Source organism: Somniosus microcephalus, chromosome 12 (genome assembly GCF_052327205.1).
Source record: "Somniosus microcephalus isolate GS21.2 chromosome 12, FLI_Smic_1.0, whole genome shotgun sequence".
NCBI lineage: Eukaryota > Metazoa > Chordata > Chondrichthyes > Squaliformes > Somniosidae > Somniosus > Somniosus microcephalus.
This window is the reverse complement of record NC_140998.1, coordinates 152,629,457-152,648,809: the sequence shown is the minus strand read 5'-3', so window position 1 is coordinate 152,648,809 and position 19,353 is coordinate 152,629,457.

Sequence of the window (19,353 nt, the reverse complement as noted above, 5' to 3'; positions counted from 1 at the left end):
GCTGCACCGCCTCTAAGACAAGTATATCCTTCCTTAGATAAGGAGACCTAAACTGTGTACAGTACTCCAGGTGTGGTCTCACCAAGGCCCTGTACAATTGTAGCAAGACTTCCTTACTCTTATACTCCAACCCCCTTGCAATAAAGGCCAACATGCCATTTGCCTTCCTAATTGCTTGCTGTACCTGCATGCTAGCTTTCTGTGTTTCTTGTACGAGGACACCTAAATCTCTCTGAACACCAACATTTAAAAGTTTCTCACCATTTTAAAAAAATGGTGTTTTTCTATTCGTCCTACCAAATTGACTAACCTCACATTTCCCCATATTATACTCCAACTGCCACCTTTTTGCCCACTCACTTAACCTGTCTATATCCCTTTGCAGGCTCTTTATGTCCTCCTCACAGCTTACTTTCCCACCTAGCTTTGTGGGAATGGGGTCAAGGGAAGAGGAGATGGGTCAGGCAGGGCATGAGGAGTGATGGGAGAGAAGCTAGAGAAAGATGCAGGTTCAGGGCTAAGGCTGTGGGAGCCGGGAGAGCCTGGGCAGAAGTTTGGCTTGGTGGGCAAAGGGAAGTGGGGAAGCAGTAGAGGCAATCTCAATCTTAGTGACAAAAAAGTCCATGTAATCCTTTCACTTGTTGGAGGTGAGGGTGGAGGAGGAGGGGAGAAGGATTTAAGGAGGAAAGAAGCCAGGGCTATCTTTCCTCTTCAGAATGATTCTGGTGTAGTGGGTGGTTTTGGCAGAGGAGAGTGAAGCCCAATAGCGCTTGACAAGGTCTGGTGATGGATGGCTAAGCCACCTGTGCAACAGATATGCTCAAGTCTGCAATGTATGGACTTCAGGGAGCAAAGATGGGAGGGTGGGTCATACCGGGAGAACATAGGAACAGGAGGAGGCCATTCAGCCCCTCGAGCCTGTTCCACCATTCAATGAGACCATGGCTGATCTGTGACCTAACTCCATATACCCGCCTTTAGCCCATATCCCTTAATACCTTTGGTTAACAGAAAGCTATCAATCTCCGATTTAAAATTACAATTGATCTAGCATCAATTGCCATTTGCAGAAGAGCGTTCCAAACTTCTACCACCCTTTGTGTGTAGAAGTGTTTCCTAATTTCACTCCTGAAAGGCCTGGCTCTAATTTTTAGACTATGCCCCCTAGTCCTCAAATCCTCAACCAGCAGAAATAGTTTCTCTCTAACTACCCTATCTGTTCCCCTTAATATCTTGAAAACTTCGATCAGATTGTCACTTAACCTTCTAAATTCTAGGGAATACAACCTTAGTTTGTGTAATCTCTTCACATAATTTAACCCTTGGAGTCCGGGTATCATTCTGGTAAACCTACGCTGCACTCCCTCCAAGGCCAATATATCCTTCCTAAGGTGTGGTGCCCAGAACTGCTCGCAGTACTCCAGCTGTGGTCTAACCAGGGTTTGTACAGCTGTAGCATAACTTCTACCCCCTTGTATTCTAGTCCTCTGGATATGCAGGCCAGCATTCCATTATCTGGGATGGGAGAGTGTAAAGCTTTTTATGGAGACATGGGTATCAAAACAGGACGAGGGGCAGTTAAAATATTGCTGGAGACTTACGCGCTGGCCTCCTGCTTTGATCCTACCGATACGGTTTTAAATTATAGGTGCCAAGGCCCGAAGTTGGCAGGCGCTACTTTAAATATGTAGATTGGGTACCGATGACATCATCGGGATCTGCCTGCATTTCAATATTGGCCTGAGCAGGGAAACGGCTGTGGTTGTCCCGCTGGGCTGAAGCAGGCTGGAAGCTGATCACTGGGAGAAGAGGCCCCTCAAGGTAAGTCTTCTCTTAGGCAGTCCCTCGGCTTCCACATTAAAAATGAGTTCTCCGGTGACTGGTGAGTCCAATGCGGGACCTACAGTCTTTGTCACAGGTGGGGCAGACGGTGGTTGAAGGGGCAGGTGGGTGGGGTGCTTGGGTTGACGTGCGCTCCTTGTGCTCAGCTTCCGCTTGCTCCCGGCGAAGAGACCCGAGGTGTTCGGCACCTTCGCGGATGCTTCTCCTCCACTTTGTCTTAGGCCAGGGATTCCCAGGTGTCGGTGGGGATGTTACACTTTTTCAAGGAGGCTTTGAGGGTGTCCTTGAAGCGTTTCCTCTGCCCACCTGGGGCTCTCTTGCCATGTTGGAACTCCGAGTAGAGCGCTCGTTTTGGGAGTCTCGTATCAGGCATACGGACGATGTGACCCGTCCATCGGAGCTGATCGAGCATGGTCAAAGCTTCGATGCTGGGGATGTTGACCTGAGCGAGAACACTGACGTTGGTGCGCCTATCCTGCCAATGGATTTGCAGGATCTTGCGGAGGCAGCGTTGGTGGTACAGGAGGGGCCTGCTGTAAATGGTCCATGTCTCTGAGGCATACAGGAGGGCGGGTATCACTACTGCTCTGTAGACCGACCATGAGCTTGGAGCCGGGCTTGAGGTCCTGGTCCTCAAACACTCTTTTCCTTAGGCGACCGAAGGCTGCACTGGCACACTGAAGGCGGTGTTGGACTTCTGATCACTGGGAGAAGAGGCCCCTCAAGGTAAGTATTGTGGCATGGATTGGTAATTGGTTGGGAGGTAGGAGACAGTGTATGGATAAAGGGAACTTTATCTCTGTTTGGCAGGATGTGACAAATGGTGTTCCCGAGGGATCTATACTGAGGCCTCATCTTATTAATGACTTGGATGAAGGAATAGAGAATTGTGTATCCAAGTTTGCAGATGCCACTAAGTTAGGAGGCACAGTAAGTTGTGTAGAGGGGAGCAGGAAGTTACAAAGAGACAGAGACAGATTAAGTGAGTGGACAAAACTGTGGCAGATGGGGCTCAATGTGGGGAAATGTGAGGTTTTTCACTTTGGATCTGAGAAAGACGAATCGGAATGTTTTCTTAAGGTGAGAGACCAGGAGCTGTGCAAGAGCTGAGAGTTTTGGGTGTCCATGTACACAGTTCACTAAAAGCTAGTGCACAGGTACAAAAAGCAATCAAAAAGGCTACTCAAATGTTGCCTTTACCTCAAGGGGGTTGAAATGTAAAAGTGAGGAAGTTATGCTTCAGATGGATGGAGCTTTGGTCAGGGACCCCGTCTGTTTCAGTTTTGAGCACTGAACTTCAGGAAGAATCTATTGGCCTTGAAAGGGGTACAAGACAGATTCACCAAAATGATACAAGGCTTAAAGTGTTTTTGAGGACAGGTTGCTTAAACTTGGTTTGTATTCCCTTGAGTTGAGAAGATTGAGGGGTGATCTAGTCGAGGTGTTTAAAATGTTAAATAGGGTGGATACAGAGAAGCTATTTCCTCTGGTGGGGGAATCGAGAACAAGGGGGCACAATCTTAAAATTAGAGCTAGACCATTTAGGAGTGAAATCAGGAAGAACTTCTTCACCCCAATGTGTAGTGGAAATCTGGACCTCTTTCTCCCAAAAGGCCGTGGATGGTGGGTCAATTGAAGCTATCAAGACTGAGATCACTAGACAGAAAGAACTTGCATTTATATAGCACCTTTCACGACATCAGGACATCCCAAAGTGCTTTACAGCCAATTAAGTACTTTTTGAAGTGTAGTCACTGTTGTAATGTAGGAAATGTGACAGCCAGTTTGTGCACAGCAAGGTCCCACAAACAGCAATGTGATGATGACCAGATAATGTTTTTTCTAGTGATGATCTAATTGAATGGAACAGGCTCGAGCAGCTGAATGGCCTACTCCTGTTCCTATGTATGTCTTTCCTTTGTGGGCCCCAGAGGAGCAGGACTGCTCTTCCAGAGGAAAGTGTAGGCCTCCCCTGCCTCAGGTTCACCCACATCCCAAACCCCTGACCTGACTCATCCCCTCACTTATCTTGGGCCTGGCTGGCGGCCTCCCAACCGCCCAGTTTTAAAGGGTGGGCAGCCATTTCCCAGCGATTTCCCAACTGTTAATGAGGTCTGGTGGATCCTCTTACTGCCACTCCCAGACGGCTTGCTGCTCCTTAGGCCGCTTTCCCGCCCGGCAGTTAAAATTCCCCCCACTGCATGGTTGTACCTACTGGTAATGTTACAAGCTTCAGGATTAGGGGGCTTCATTACAAGGTAACAGGGCAAGAGTGCATGTCGTCTAGGGATGCCAATTCGGATGGGTACTTCCGGTCTCCACTCTGTCTGGAGCGAGGTTTGAACCCTGCACCTTCAGACTCAGAGGCGAGGTTGCTACCAAAGATTTGCTTCTAGGAGGTTAGTTAATTGGCAGAGGTGATATTAGCAGGAGACTAAACAAGGCATAATGAGAGAAATAAAAGACATGTACGAGACACAGAACGTGAGTGAATAGCTAAAGGGGATTGTTCAGGCTAGCACCCAAATGAGATTATTAAGAAATATACCGAGAGTGGTGCACCCATCCACCAGGCCAAAGTAATTAAGTTCAGGGCAAGCCCTTTCTTCAGGACAACCCACTAGCTCTATCTAGTGGTGTAGCTGAAGAATGACAAGGATCACTTTCTGTCCAGCAAAAGAAGAGCACAATGTCAAGCTCCCAAGCTGATTATTCACACGAGAATTCGATAGACTGCACAGGCACAGAAAAGTTGACAACTTAAAAAACGTGCAACTGAAAAAGTCAGGCAGCATCTGTGGAGAAATGGAAAATAACATTTTATAGAATTATAGAATCACTTAATCATAGAATAGTACAGCACGGAAGGAGGCCATTCGGCCCATCGAGTCTGCGCCGGCTCTTTCGAAGAGCGATCCAGTTACTCCCGCTCCCCCGCTCTTTCCCCATATCCCTGCAATTTTATCTCCTTCAAGTATTTATCCAATTCCCTTTTGAAGGCTACTATTGAATCTGTATCCACCGCCCTATCAGGCCGTGCATTCCAAATCCTAACCACTCATTGCGTAAAAAAGTTTTTCCTCATGTCGCCTCTGGTTCTTTTGCCAATCACCTTAAATCTGTGTCCTCTGGTTATCGACCCGTCAGCCATCGGAAACAGTTTCTCTTTATTTACTAAATCTAAACCCTTTATGATTTTAAACACCTCTATCAAATCTCCTCTTAGCCTTCTCTGCTCTAAGGAGAACAACCCCAGCTTCTCCAGTCTCTCCACATAACTGTATTCCCTCATCCCTGGACCATTCTAGTAAATCTCTTCTGTACCCTCTCCAAAGCCTTCATGTCCTTCGGAAAGTGTGGTGCCCAAAATTGGACACATTTTCAGAACTAGAAGAAATTATGAACAGCATTTAAAAAGGAACAGAACAAAGGAAAGGGGAAAATACAAACAACAAAAACCCACACGCAGGAAAGGAAGTAGAATGACCTGTGAATTGCTTGGGTGAAGAACAGGAGATGGTTGTTGTTGTTGTTGTATCTTTGCACTCTTCCCCCGAAGAACAGTGTGAAGTAGAAGGATTCACAGGCTGATTAACAGGCAGTGACGTGAATGCCCCGTCCATGGCCATAGCCATCTTTATAGCAGCCAATAGGGTGGTTAGCCCTATAGGTGGGAGGGTTTAATGCGCTCCCACAACCCAAAAGATGAGGGCAGGGCCACCCACACCCACACCCACCAGACATGAGTACCCCGCTGGATGTCAATTCCGAGCCAGAGCTCCAGTCTCCACTCTGTCTGGAGCAAGGTTTGAACCCTGCACCTTCTGACTCAGAGGCGAGGTTGCTACCAAAGATTTGCTTCTAGGAGATGGTTAACTGGCAGAGGTGATATTAGCAGGAGACTAAACAAGGCATAATGAGAGAAATAAAAGACATGTATGAGACACAGAACATGAGTGAATAGCTAAAGGGGATTGCTATTGCATCCAAATGAGATTAAGAAATATAATGGACATTTAAAGGTGGGCCATTAATTTTTGCGATACAATGTTAAATGCATTAATATATCTTGTGACCGAATCTTCATGAATAAGTCCAACCAGAGCAGGCAACTCTATCACCACCTTCCCAGGCCAACTAGGGATGGGCAATAAATGCAGCCTTGCCAGCGAGGGCCATGTCACGAGAATGAATTTTTGAAAAGGACCCTTTGCTCAGCTTTGTTTTATTAGTTTCCCAAATAAATAAACACTGTCTCAGCTCTGCTGCCTCACTTACCTTCATTAATCACTTAGAAATGACATTAACTGTCAATTGAAAACAGAGAAAGGGCAGATCGTTTGTCTAGCCTTTTGAATGAAGTTATCCCATCGAACTAACAGACCAAACCTGTGTTTAGACAATCCTTCACTAAAATAATAGAGAAGATGTGATTGAATACATTGGGCAAGTTAGTCTGGAAATGCTTCAGAAGGGTTTGGTTCATTGAAGATGGGCTTGCTTTATTATTCCGATAAATCCTTTCCAATATTGTTAGCAATGTAAATATGAGGAGCCAGTGCACAGGTATCAGTGTCCCGCAATGTGAAGCGATAGATGTAACAGCGCCGATATACAATCCTTCCAGCCAGCAGAGGGCATAGATGATTAAACTATCAGTCTGGATTGAACAATATGGGGTCACTCAAGCCACAATTAATGCGTTACAAGGGATGTACATTTAAACAGGACACTAACTGTTAAATATTAGCTGTTTTTAGTGTGTGGGGTGGGGGGCTTCACCCTTCGATTTCAAAGACGTCAGAAAATAATTGTCCAGTGAAATAGGACTCTCATCTGAGAAGCATAATGGGTACTCGGAACCACTTCTGGTTGCCCAACAATACAAAGCTGAAAATGTTTTAGCCTCTTCCCTTCTCTCCGGTTCCCTCTCTGTGCCCTTCTCCGGTTCCCTCTCTGTGCCTCTCTCCGGTTCCCTCTCTGTGCCTCTCTCCGGTTCCCTCTCTGTGCCCCTCTCCGGTTCCCTCTCTGTGCCCCTCTCCGGTTCCCTCTCTGTGCCCCTCTCCGGTTCCCTCTCTGTGCCTCTCTCCGGTTCCCTCTCTGTGCCCCTCTCCGGTTCCCTCTCTGTGCCCCTCTCCGGTTCCCTCTCTGTGCCCCTCTCCGGTTCCCTCTCTGTGCCTCTCTCCGGTTCCCTCTCTGTGCCCCTCTCCGGTTCCCTCTCTGTGTCGCTCTCTGTTTCCCTCTCTGTGCCCCTCTCCGGTTCCCTCTCTGTGCCCCTCTCCGGTTCCCTCTCTGTGCCCCTCTCCGGTTCCCTCTCTGTGCCTCTCTCCGGTTCCCTCTCTGTGCCCCTCTCCGGTTCCCTCTCTGTGCCCCTCTCCGGTTCCCTCTCTGTGCCCCTCTCCGGTTCCCTCTCTGTGCCTCTCTCCGGTTCCCTCTCTGTGCCCCTCTCCGGTTCCCTCTCTGTGTCGCTCTCTGTTTCCCTCTCTGTGCCCCTCTCCGGTTCCCTCTCTGTGCCCCTCTCCGGTTCCCTCTCTGTGCCCCTCTCCGGTTCCCTCTCTGTGCCCCTCTCCGGTTCCCTCTCTGTGCCCCTCGCTGGTTCCCTCTCTGTGCCCCTCTCCGGTTCCCTCTCTGTGCCCCTCTCCGGTTCCCTCTCTGTGCCCCTCGCCGGTTCCCTCTCTGTGCCCCTCTCCGGTTCCCTCTCTGTGCCCCTCTCCGGTTCCCTCTCTGTGCCCCTCTCCGGTTCCCTCTCTGTGCCCCTCTCTGTGCCCCTCTCCGGTTCCCTCTCTGTGCCCCTCTCCGGTTCCCTCTCTGTGCCTCTCTCCGGTTCCCTCTCTGTGCCCCTCTCCGGTTCCCTCTCTGTGTCGCTCTCTGTTTCCCTCTCTGTGCCCCTCTCCGGTTCCCTCTCTGTGCCCCTCTCCGGTTCCCTCTCTGTGCCCCTCTCCGGTTCCCTCTCTGTGCCCCTCTCCGGTTCCCTCTCTGTGCCCCTCGCTGGTTCCCTCTCTGTGCCCCTCTCCGGTTCCCTCTCTGTGCCCCTCTCCGGTTCCCTCTCTGTGCCCCTCGCCGGTTCCCTCTCTGTGCCCCTCTCCGGTTCCCTCTCTGTGCCCCTCTCCGGTTCCCTCTCTGTGCCCCTCTCCGGTTCCCTCTCTGTGCCCCTCTCTGTGCCCCTCTCCGGTTCCCTCTCTGGTTCCCTCTCTGTGCCCCTCTCCGGTTCCCTCTCTGTGCCCCTCTCCGGTTCCCTCTCTGTGCCCCTCTCCGGTTCCCTCTCTGTGCCCCTCTCTGTGCCCCTCTCCGGTTCCCTCTCTGTGCCCCTCTCTGTGCCCCTCTCCGGTTCCCTCTCTGTGCCCCTCTCTGTGCCCCTCTCCGGTTCCCTCTCTGTGCCCCTCTCCGGTTCCCTCTCTGTGCCCCTCTCCGGTTCCCTCTCTGTGCCCCTCTCCGGTTCCCTCTCTGTGCCCCTCTCTGTGCCCCTCTCCGGTTCCCTCTCTGTGCCCCTCTCCGGTTCCCTCTCTGTGCCCCTCTCTGTGCCCCTCTCCGGTTCCCTCTCTGTGCCCCTCTCTGTGCCCCTCTCCGGTTCCCTCTCTGTGCCCCTCTCTGTGCCCCTCTCCGGTTCCCTCTCTGTGCCCCTCTCTGTGCCCCTCTCCGGTTCCCTCTCTCTGCCTCTCCCCGGTTCCCTCTCTGTGCCCCTCTCCGGTTCCCTCTCTGTGCCTCTCTCCAGTTCCCTCTCTGTGCCTCTCTCCGGTTCCCTCTCTGTGCCCCTCTCCGGTTCCCTCTCTGTGCCTCTCTCCGGTTCCCTCTCCGGTTCCCTCTCTCTGCCTCTCCCCGGTTCCCTCTCTGTGCCTCTCTCCAGTTCCCTCTCTCTGCCTCTCCCCGGTTCCCTCTCCGGTTCCCTCTCTCTGCCTCTCCCCGGTTCCCTCTCTGTGCCTCTCTCCAGTTCCCTCTCCGGTTCCCTCTCTGTGCCCCTCTCCGGTTCCCTCTCTGTGCCCCTCTCCGGTTCCCTCTCTGTGCCCCTCTCTGTGCCCCTCTCCGGTTCCCTCTCTGTGCCCCTCTCTGTGCCCCTCTCCGGTTCCCTCTCTGTGCCCCTCTCCGGTTCCCTCTCTCTGCCTCTCCCCGGTTCCCTCTCTGTGCCCCTCTCCGGTTCCCTCTCTGTGCCCCTCTCCGGTTCCCTCTCTCTGCCTCTCCCCGGTTCCCTCTCTGTGCCCCTCTCCGGTTCCCTCTCTGTGCCCCTCTCCGGTTCCCTCTCTGTGCCCCTCTCCGGTTCCCTCTCTGTGCCCCTCTCCGGTTCCCTCTCTCTGCCTCTCTCCGGTTCCCTCTCTCTGCCTCTCTCCGGTTCCCTCTCTGTGCCTCTCTCCGGTTCCCTCTCTGTGCCCCTCTCCGGTTCCCTCTCTGTGCCTCTCTCCGGTTCCCTCTCCGGTTCCCTCTCTGTGCCCCTCTCCGGTTCCCTCTCTGTGCCTCTCTCCGGTTCCCTCTCCGGTTCCCTCTCTCTGCCTCTCCCCGGTTCCCTCTCTGTGCCTCTCTCCAGTTCCCTCTCTGTGCCTCTCTCCGGTTCCCTCTCTGTGCCTCTCTCCAGTTCCCTCTCTGTGCCTCTCTCCGGTTCCCTCTCTGTGCCCCTCTCCGGTTCCCTCTCTGTGCCTCTCTCCGGTTCCCTCTCCGGTTCCCTCTCTGTGCCTCTCTCCGGTTCCCTCTCTGTGCCTCTCTCCGGTTCCCTCTCCAGTTCCCTCTCTGTGCCTCTCTCCGGTTCCCTCTCCGGTTCCCTCTCTGTGTCGCTCTCCGGTTCCCTCTCTGTGCCCCTCTCCGGTTCCCTCTCTGTGCCCCTCTCTGTGCCCCTCTCCGGTTCCCTCTCTGTGCCCCTCTCCGGTTCCCTCTCTGTGCCCCTCTCTGTGTCGCTCTCCGGTTCCCTCTCTGTGCCTCTCTCCAGTTCCCTCTCTGTGCCTCTCTCCGGTTCCCTCTCTGTGCCTCTCTCCGGTTCCCTCTCTGTGCCCCTCTCCGGTTCCCTCTCTGTGCCTCTCCCCGGTTCCCTCTCTGTGCCCCTCTCCGGTTCCCTCTCTCTGCCTCTCTCCGGTTCCCTCTCTGTGCCCCTCTCCGGTTCCCTCTCTGTGCCCCTCTCCGGTTCCCTCTCTCTGCCTCTCTCCGGTTCCCTCTCTGTGCCTCTCTCCGGTTCCCTCTCTCTGCCTCTCTCCGGTTCCCTCTCTGTGCCCCTCTCCGGTTCCCTCTCTGTGCCCCTCTCCGGTTCCCTCTCTCTGCCTCTCTCCGGTTCCCTCTCTCTGCCTCTCTCCGGTTCCCTCTCTGGTTCCCTCTCTGTGCCCCTCTCTGGTTCCCTCTCTGTGCCTCTCTCCGGTTCCCTCTCTGGTTCCCTCTCTGTGCCTCTCTCCGGTTCCCTCTCTGTGCCTCTCTCCGGTTCCCTCTCTGTGCCTCTCTCCGGTTCCCTCTCTGTGCCTCTCTCCGGTTCCCTCTCTGTGCCCCTCTCCGGTTCCCTCTCTGGTTCCCTCTCTGTGCCTCTCTCCGGTTCCCTCTCTGTGCCTCTCTCCGGTTCCCTCTCTGTGCCTCTCTCCGGTTCCCTCTCTGTTTCCCTCTCTGTGCCTCTCTCCGGTTCCCTCTCTGTGCCCCTCTCCGGTTCCCTCTCTGTGCCTCTCTCCGGTTCCCTCTCTGTGCCTCTCTCCGGTTCCCTCTCTGTGTCGCTCTCTGGTTCCCTCTCTGTGCCCCTCTCCGGTTCCCTCTCTCTGCCTCTCCCCGGTTCCCTCTCTGTGTCGCTCTCTGGTTCCCTCTCTGTGCCCCTCTCCGGTTCCCTCTCTGTGCCTCTCTCCGGTTCCCTCTCTGTGCCTCTCTCCAGTTCCCTCTCTGGTTCCCTCTCTGTGCCCCTCTCCGGTTCCCTCTCTGTGCCTCTCTCCAGTTCCCTCTCTGGTTCCCTCTCTGTGCCCCTCTCCGGTTCCCTCTCTGTGTCGCTCTCTGGTTCCCTCTCTGTGCCCCTCTCCGGTTCCCTCTCTGTGCCCCTCTCCGGTTCCCTCTCTCTGCCTCTCTCCGGTTCCCTCTCTGTGCCTCTCTCCGGTTCCCTCTCTGTGCCCCTCTCCGGTTCCCTCTCCGGTTCCCTCTCTGTGCCCCTCTCCGGTTCCCTCTCTGTGCCCCTCTCCGGTTCCCTCTCTCTGCCTCTCTCCGGTTCCCTCTCTGTGCCTCTCTCCGGTTCCCTCTCTGTGCCCCTCTCCGGTTCCCTCTCCGGTTCCCTCTCTGTGCCCCTCTCTGTTTCCCTCTCTGTGCCCCTCTCCGGTTCCCTCTCTGTGCCTCTCTCCGGTTCCCTCTCCGGTTCCCTCTCTGTGCCCCTCTCCGGTTCCCTCTCTGTGCCCCTCTCCGGTTCCCTCTCCGGTTCCCTCTCTGTGCCCCTCTCCGGTTCCCTCTCTGTGCCCCTCTCCGGTTCCCTCTCTGTGCCTCTCTCCGGTTCCCTCTCTGTGCCCCTCTCCGGTTCCCTCTCCGGTTCCCTCTCTGTGCCCCTCTCCGGTTCCCTCTCTGTGCCCCTCTCCGGTTCCCTCTCCGGTTCCCTCTCTGTGCCTCTCTCCGGTTCCCTCTCTGTGCCCCTCTCCGATTCCCTCTCTGGTTCCCTCTCTGTGCCCCTCTCCGGTTCCCTCTCTGTGCCTCTCTCCGGTTCCCTCTCTGGTTCCCTCTCTGTGCCCCTCTCCGGTTCCCTCTCTGTGCCTCTCTCCGGTTCCCTCTCTGTGCTTCTCTCTGGTTCCCTCTCTGTGCCTCTCTCCGGTTCCCTCTCTGTGCCTCTCTCCGGTTCCCTCTCTGTGCCTCTCTCCGGTTCCCTCTCTGTGCCTCTCTCCGGTTCCCTCTCTGTGCCCCTCTCCGGTTCCCTCTCCGGTTCCCTCTCTGTGCCCCTCTCTGTTTCCCTCTCTGTGCCCCTCTCCGGTTCCCTCTCCGGTTCCCTCTCTGTGCCTCTCTCCGGTTCCCTCTCCGGTTCCCTCTCTGTGCCCCTCTCCGGTTCCCTCTCTGTGCCCCTCTCCGGTTCCCTCTCTGTGCCCCTCTCCGGTTCCCTCTCCGGTTCCCTCTCTGTGCCCCTCTCCGGTTCCCTCTCTCTGCCTCTCTCCGGTTCCCTCTCTGTGCCTCTCTCCGGTTCCCTCTCTGTGCCCCTCTCCGGTTCCCTCTCCGGTTCCCTCTCTGTGCCCCTCTCCGGTTCCCTCTCCGGTTCCCTCTCTGTGCCTCTCTCCGGTTCCCTCTCTGTGCCCCTCTCCGGTTCCCTCTCTGGTTCCCTCTCTGTGCCCCTCTCCGGTTCCCTCTCTGTGCCTCTCTCCGGTTCCCTCTCTGGTTCCCTCTCTGTGCCCCTCTCCGGTTCCCTCTCTGTGCCTCTCTCCGGTTCCCTCTCTGTGCTTCTCTCTGGTTCCCTCTCTGTGCCTCTCTCCGGTTCCCTCTCTGTGCCTCTCTCCGGTTCCCTCTCTGTGCCTCTCTCCGGTTCCCTCTCTGTGCCGCTCTCTGGTTCCCTCTCTGTGCCCCTCTCCGGTTCCCTCTCTGTGCCCCTCTCCGGTTCCTTCTCTGTGCCCCTCTCCGGTTCCCTCTCTGTGCCTCTCTCCGGTTCCCTCTCTGTGCCCCTCTCCGGTTCCTTCTCTGTGCCTCTCTCCGGTTCCCTCTCTGTGCCTCTCTCCGGTTCCCTCTCTGTGCCCCTCTCCGGTTCCTTCTCTGTGCCCCTCTCCGGTTCCCTCTCTGTGCCTCTCTCCGGTTCCCTCTCTGTGCCTCTCTCCGGTTCCCTCTCTGTGCCCCTCTCCGGTTCCCTCTCTGTGCCTCTCTCCGGTTCCCTCTCTGTGCCGCTCTCTGGTTCCCTCTCTGTGCCTCTCTCCGGTTCCTTCTCTGTGCCTCTCTCCGGTTCCCTCTCTGTGCCGCTCTCTGGTTCCCTCTCTGTGCCTCTCTCCGGTTCCCTCTCTGTGCCTCTCTCTGGTTCCCTCTCTGTGCCCCTCTCCGGTTCCCTCTCTGTGCCCCTCTCCGGTTCCTTCTCTGTGCCTCTCTCCGGTTCCCTCTCTGTGCCGCTCTCCGGTTCCCTCTCTGTGCCCCTCTCCGGTTCCCTCTCTGTGCCCCTCTCCGGTTCCCTCTCTGTGCCTCTCTCTGGTTCCCTCTCTGTGCCTCTCCCCGGTTCCCTCTCTGTGCCCCTCTCCGGTTCCTTCTCTGTGCCTCTCTCCGGTTCCCTCTCTGTGCCTCTCTCCGGTTCCCTCTCTGTGCCCCTCTCCGGTTCCTTCTCTGTGCCTCTCTCCGGTTCCCTCTCTGTGCCGCTCTCTGGTTCCCTCTCTGTGCCCCTCTCCGGTTCCCTCTCTGTGCCCCTCTCCGGTTCCCTCTCTGTGCCTCTCTCTGGTTCCCTCTCTGTGCCCCTCTCCGGTTCCCTCTCTGTGCCCCTCTCCGGTTCCCTCTCTGTGCCCCTCTCCGGTTCCCTCTCTGTGCCCCTCTGCGGTTCCCTCTCTGTGCCTCTCTCCGGTTCCCTCTCTGTGCCCCTCTCCGGTTCCCTCTCTGTACCCCTCTCCGGTTCCCTCTCTGTGCCCCTCTCCGGTTCCCTCTCTGTGCCCCTCTCCGGTTCCCTCTCTGTGCCTCTCTCCGGTTCCCTCTCTGTGCCCCTCTCCGGTTCCCTCTCTGTGCCCCTCTCCGGTTCCCTCTCTGTGCCCCTCTCCGGTTCCCTCTCTGTGCCTCTCTCCGGTTCCCTCTCTGTGCCCCTCTCCGGTTCCCTCTCTGTGCCCCTCTCCGGTTCCCTCTCTGTGCCTCTCTCCGGTTCCCTCTCTGTGCCCCTCTCCGGTTCCCTCTCTGTGCCTCTCTCCGGTTCCCTCTCTGTGCCCCTCTCCGGTTCCCTCTCTGTGCCTCTCTCCGGTTCCCTCTCTGTGCCCCTCTCCGGTTCCCTCTCTGTGCCGCTCTCCGGTTCCCTCTCTGTGCCTCTCTCCGGTTCCCTCTCTGTGCCGCTCTCCGGTTCCCTCTCTGTGCCTCTCTCCGGTTCCCTCTCTGTGCCCCTCTCCGGTTCCTTCTCTGTGCCTCTCTCCGGTTCCCTCTCTGTGCCGCTCTCCGGTTCCCTCTCTGTGCCCCTCTCCGGTTCCCTCTCTGTGCCTCTCTCCGGTTCCCTCTCTGTGCCTCTCTCCGGTTCCCTCTCTGTGCCCCTCTCCGGTTCCCTCTCTGTGCCGCTCTCCGGTTCCCTCTCTGGTTCCCTCTCTGTGCCCCTCTCCGGTTCCCTCTCTGTGCCCCTCTCTGTGCCCCTCTCTGTGCCCCTCTCCGGTTCCCTCTCTGTGCCGCTCTCCGGTTCCCTCTCTGTGCCCCTCTCCGGTTCCCTCTCTGTGCCCCTCTCCGGTTCCCTCTCTGTGCCCCTCTCCGGTTCCCTCTCTGTGCCCCTCTCTGTGCCCCTCTCCGGTTCCCTCTCTGTGCCCCTCTCTGTGCCCCTCGCTCCCACCCTCTTCATTTCTACCTCGCAGCTACACACCTTCCTCTCGTTCTGAGAATTGTCAACATTAGACAAATCCTAGGTGGGAGGTTTTCAGTCGTGGAGATGTGCCGCAAACAATGGCTAAAAGTGGCAAGCTATGTCTATCACATTGGCTCCAGGGGCCTTCTCTCTTTCCCTTGTCAACTTGGCAGCCCTTTTGCCTCGAAGTTAGAAGATTGTAGGTTCTAGCCCCACGCCAGAATTTCAGCACATCATCTAACCAGACTCTCCAGTATGGCTGGAGGAAATGCTGCATCATTTCGAGGTGCTGTTGACTGCATAGATTCTTCCAAACTCTGTGGCTGCCAGACTACACGGAATGAGACAGAGAAAACCCTTTCAATCATCAAAATGAAGATCCAGAGCAAGGCTCCATCCCAGGGTAATGGGACTTCTGGAGCTGGTATGCTCAAACCTGGGGCCACTGGAGTGCTGGCATCAACCCGTCTTACTGACAAGTCTAGCAGTATCTAATGACTTAGGGTCAGCGGGTCAAGCTCAAATTCCTCTTGGCCAAATCAGACTCCCAGAGGAGCGCTGATAGTTTGTGCGGGAAGCGTCAGGTGTAAATCCAATCAGCAAAACTGTCGAAAAGACTTCTGGATAATAGAGCTGGCGGTAGATATAGCTTAACACATGTTAATACCAGGTTGGGAGGCCGAGGCTTGATAGCTTGGCTGTGTCTCCTGAGTGTTAACTGTATCATACAATCATACAGTACAGGAGGAGGCCATTCGGTCAATTGTGCTCTTTGAAAGAGTGATCCAATTAGTCCCACTCCCCTGCTCTTTCCCCATAGCCCTGTAAATTTATCCTTTTCAAGTATATATCCAATTCCCGTTTGAAAGTTACTGTGGCTGGAATGTAGCCATTTGAGTTATGTGGTGGCACGGTAGCTAATGAATGCCTCCCCTAACGATACAGGCCTGTGAAGTTTGTGCTGAGGAACAATCCAAACCAGCTTTCTCAGAAACAAATACTTTCCCAAGATAGTCGTTGTAATTGAATTAAATTCTATCTCAACTTTAAAAAAATCACTGCCAAATGTTTCCTCAAAACTGTGGCAGATGGATTTCAATGCTGGTTTCTAAAAGTTTCCCAATCCTGTCCTACCACTAATCTTCGCAACATTGTATGCCTTTTCTTTCAATTTGATACCATCCTTAACTTCCTTAGTTAGCCACGGATGATGCATCCTTCTCGTAGAGCCTTTCTTTCTCACTGGAATACACCTTTGCTGAGATTTATGAAATATCTCCTTAAATGTCTGCCACTGCTGATCTACCGTCTTACCCTTTAATCTATTTTCCCAGTCCACTTAGCCAACTCTGTCCTCATACCCTTGTAATTGCCTTTATTTAAGTTTAGGACATTAGTTTCAGACCCAAGTTTCTCACCCTCAAACTGAATTTGAAATTCAACCATGCTATGATCACTCTTTTCGAGGGGATCCTTTACTATGAGATCATGAATTAATCCTGTCTCATTACACATTACCAGATCTAAAATAGTCTGCTCCTTGGTTGGTTCCTCAACGTATTGTTCTAAGAAACCATCCCGAATACACTCTATGAACTCGTCCTCAAGGCTACCCTTGCCAATTTGATTTGTCCAATCTATATTATGATTAAAATCGCCCATGATTATTGCAGTAACTTTCTTACAAGCCCCCATTATTTCTTGATTTATACTCTGTCCTACAGTATAGCTACTGTTAGGGGGGCCTATAGACTACTTCCACCAGTGACTTCTTACCCTTACTATTTCTTATCTCCACCCAAACTGATTCTACATCTTGAGCTTCTGAGCCAATATCATTCCTCACCACTGCACTGATCTCATCCTTTATTAACAGAGGATTAATAACTGTCCCACCTCCTTTTCCTTTCTGCCTAACCTTCTGAAATGTCAAATACCCCTGAATATTCAGTTCCCAGCCTTGGTCACCTTGCAACCACATCTCTGTAATGGCTATCAGATCATACCCATTTATTTCTATTTGTGCCGTCAACTCATCTACCTTGTTACGAATGCTGCGTGCATTCAGATAAAGAGCCTTTAATTTTATACTGGTTGGTCTCTTTCTGGAAAATTTGGTTTGCGCATAAGTTTGGTTTGATGCAAGCTTTGTTTATAGAAAATAATTGAATTTATATTTAATGGTAGCATAATGTTGGACTCTTACTTCTGTGACCTAGCTGGAGAAGAGTAACAATGTCATTTTTTTGGGGGGACAACTAAAGAATCGGTCGGCCTCCCATCTTCCACCCTCCATAAACTTGAGCTTATTCAGAACTCTGCTGCCTGTATCCTAACTCGCACCAAGTCCCATTCACCCATCACCCGTGCTTGCTAGCCTACACTGGCTCCCGGTCCGGCAACGTCACAATTTTAAGATTCTCATCCTGGTTTTCAAATCGCTCTGTGCTCTCGCCCCTCCCCATCTCTGTAATCTCCTTCAGCCCTACAACCATCCGAGACCTCTGCGCTTCTCCAAATTCTGGCCTCTTGCGCATCCCTGATTATCATCACCCCACCATTGGAGGCCGTGTCATCAGTTACCTAGGCCCGAAGCTTTGGAATTCCCTCCCTAAACCTCTCCATCTCTCAACCTCTCTCTCCTCCTTTAAGACACTCCTTAAAACCTACCTCTGTGACCAAACCACCTGTCCTAATATCTCCTTATGTGGCTCGGTGTCAAATTTTGCCTGATTACGCTCCAGTTTTGCTACGTTAAAGGCGCTGTATAAATAAAGTGGGCACCAGCATATAGGAGTAGAAAAGAGGAATAAGGTGCATAAAAGAGTGAGTGTGTTGGATAGTACTAGAGAAGATAGTACTAGAGGCGGTAGTAGTACCATATTAGATAGGAGCAGACTAAGAAAGACTATGAAAAATTCAAAAATGGGTTTAGAATGTATGTACATAAACGCACAAAGTGTGGTGATTAAGGTTGGTGAGCTACAAGCACAATTAGCCGTGTGGCAATATGATGTTGTGGCAATAACGGAAACGTGGCTTAAAAGCGGTGAGGACTGGGCACTTAATATTCAACGGTACAAGGTGTTCAGAAAAGATAGGGAAGGAAAAAAGGGAGGTGGGGTGGCAGTGCTGATTAAGGAAGACATTGTAGTGTTGGAAAGGGAGGATGTTCTGGAGGGGACAAGGACAGAATCCATTTGGTTAGAGTTGAGGAGCAAAAAGGGTATGATCACGCTATTGGGGGTATTCTATAGGCCTCCAAATAGTGAGAGGGAGGTAGAGGAGCAAATCTGCAGGGAAATCGCAGAGATATGCAAGAGCTATAGAGTGGTGATTTTGGGGGACTTTAATTACCCAAATATCAATTGGGATAATGCTAGGGTAAAGGGAAAGGAGCGGGAGGAATTTCTGAAATGTGTTCAGGAGAATTTCCTTGACCAATATGTTCTTGACCCAACTAGGAAGGAGGCATTGCTGGATCAGGTGCTGGGGAATAAGGTGGGCCAGGTCGACCAAGTGTCTGTGGGAGAACACTTGGGTATGAGTGATCATCGTATCATAAGATTTAGATTAGCAATGGAGAGGAGCAAGGAACAATCTAGAGTGAAACTTCTAAACTGGAATAGGGCTAACTTCAATGGGATGAGAAAGGATCTAGCCATAGTAAAATGGAACCAAAGACTGACAGGAAAAACTGTAACGGAACAATGGGTGATCTTTAAGGAGGAGATGTTCCAAGTACAGGCTAGGTACATTCCAACAAGAGGGAAGGGTAAGGGAACCAAAGCAAGAGCTCCTTGGATGACGAGGGAGATAGAGAAGATGATGAAACAAAAAAAGAGGGCGTATGATGCATGTCAGGTGAATTCTTCAAGGGAGAACCAGACCAAATACAATAAGTTGAGAGGGGCTGTGAAGATGAAAATAAGATTGACGGAGAGAATATGAGTAGAATGGCGGTTAACATAAAAGGGAACACAAAAATCTTCTACCGGCATGTAAACAGTAAGTGGGTAGTAAGAGGTGGGGTGGGGCCTATTAAGACAAAGAAGGTGATATATGCTTAGAGGCGCAGGGCAAGGCTAGAATACTCAATGAGTACTTTGTATTGGTGTTTACTAAGGAGGTGGATGCTGACAAAATATCGGTAGAAGTGGAAGGGGTGAAAATTGATAGACAGGCTCGACAGTACTAGAAAGGCTGGGTATGCTTAGAGTTGACAAGTCGCCTGCTCCAAATGGCTTGCATCCCAGGTTGCTAAGGGAATAGGGGGAGGAGATAGTGGAAGGGCTTGCCATAATTTTCCAATCTTCCCTAGATGTGGGGAGGTGCCTGAGGATTGGAAAGTGGCAAATGTGACACCATTGTTCAAGAAAGGGTGTAAGGATAATCCTAGTAACTACAGGCCGGTCAGTTTAACATCAGTGGTGGGTAAAGTTTTAGAAACAATAAACGGGTATTTGGAGAGGTTTAAGCTAATTAAGGAGAGCCAACACGGGTTTGTAAAAGGAAGATAGTGTTTGACTAATCAAATTGAATTTGTTGATGAAGTAACAGAGAGGATTGATGAAGGGAATGCAGTGGATGTTGTCTACATGGATTTTCGGAAGGCGCTTGACAAAGTACCACATAGAAGGCTGGTTAACAAAATTGAGGCTCATGGAATAGGTGGGTCAGTGGCAGCTTGGATAAGGAATTGGCTTAAGGACAGAAAACAGCAAGTTGTGGTAGGCAAATGGCTGTTTTTCAGACTGGACAACGGTAGACAGTGGTGTTCCCCAAGGGTCAGTGCTGGGACCGCTGCTTTTTTGATATATATAAATGACGTAGATATTGGAATAGAGTAGAATTTCTAAATTTGCCGATGACACCAAATGTGGGGGTGTGGCAAACAGTGATGATGATATCAATCGACTGCAACAGGACATAGAAAGGCTAATAGAATGGGCAGACAAGTGGCAGATGGAATTTAATACACAGAAGTGTGCAGTGATGCATTTTGGCAGAAGCAACAGGGAGAGGCAATATACACTTAATGGCACAGTTTTAAAGAGTGTGCAGGGACAGAGGGACCTGGGAGTTAATGTGCATCGGTCCCTGAAGGT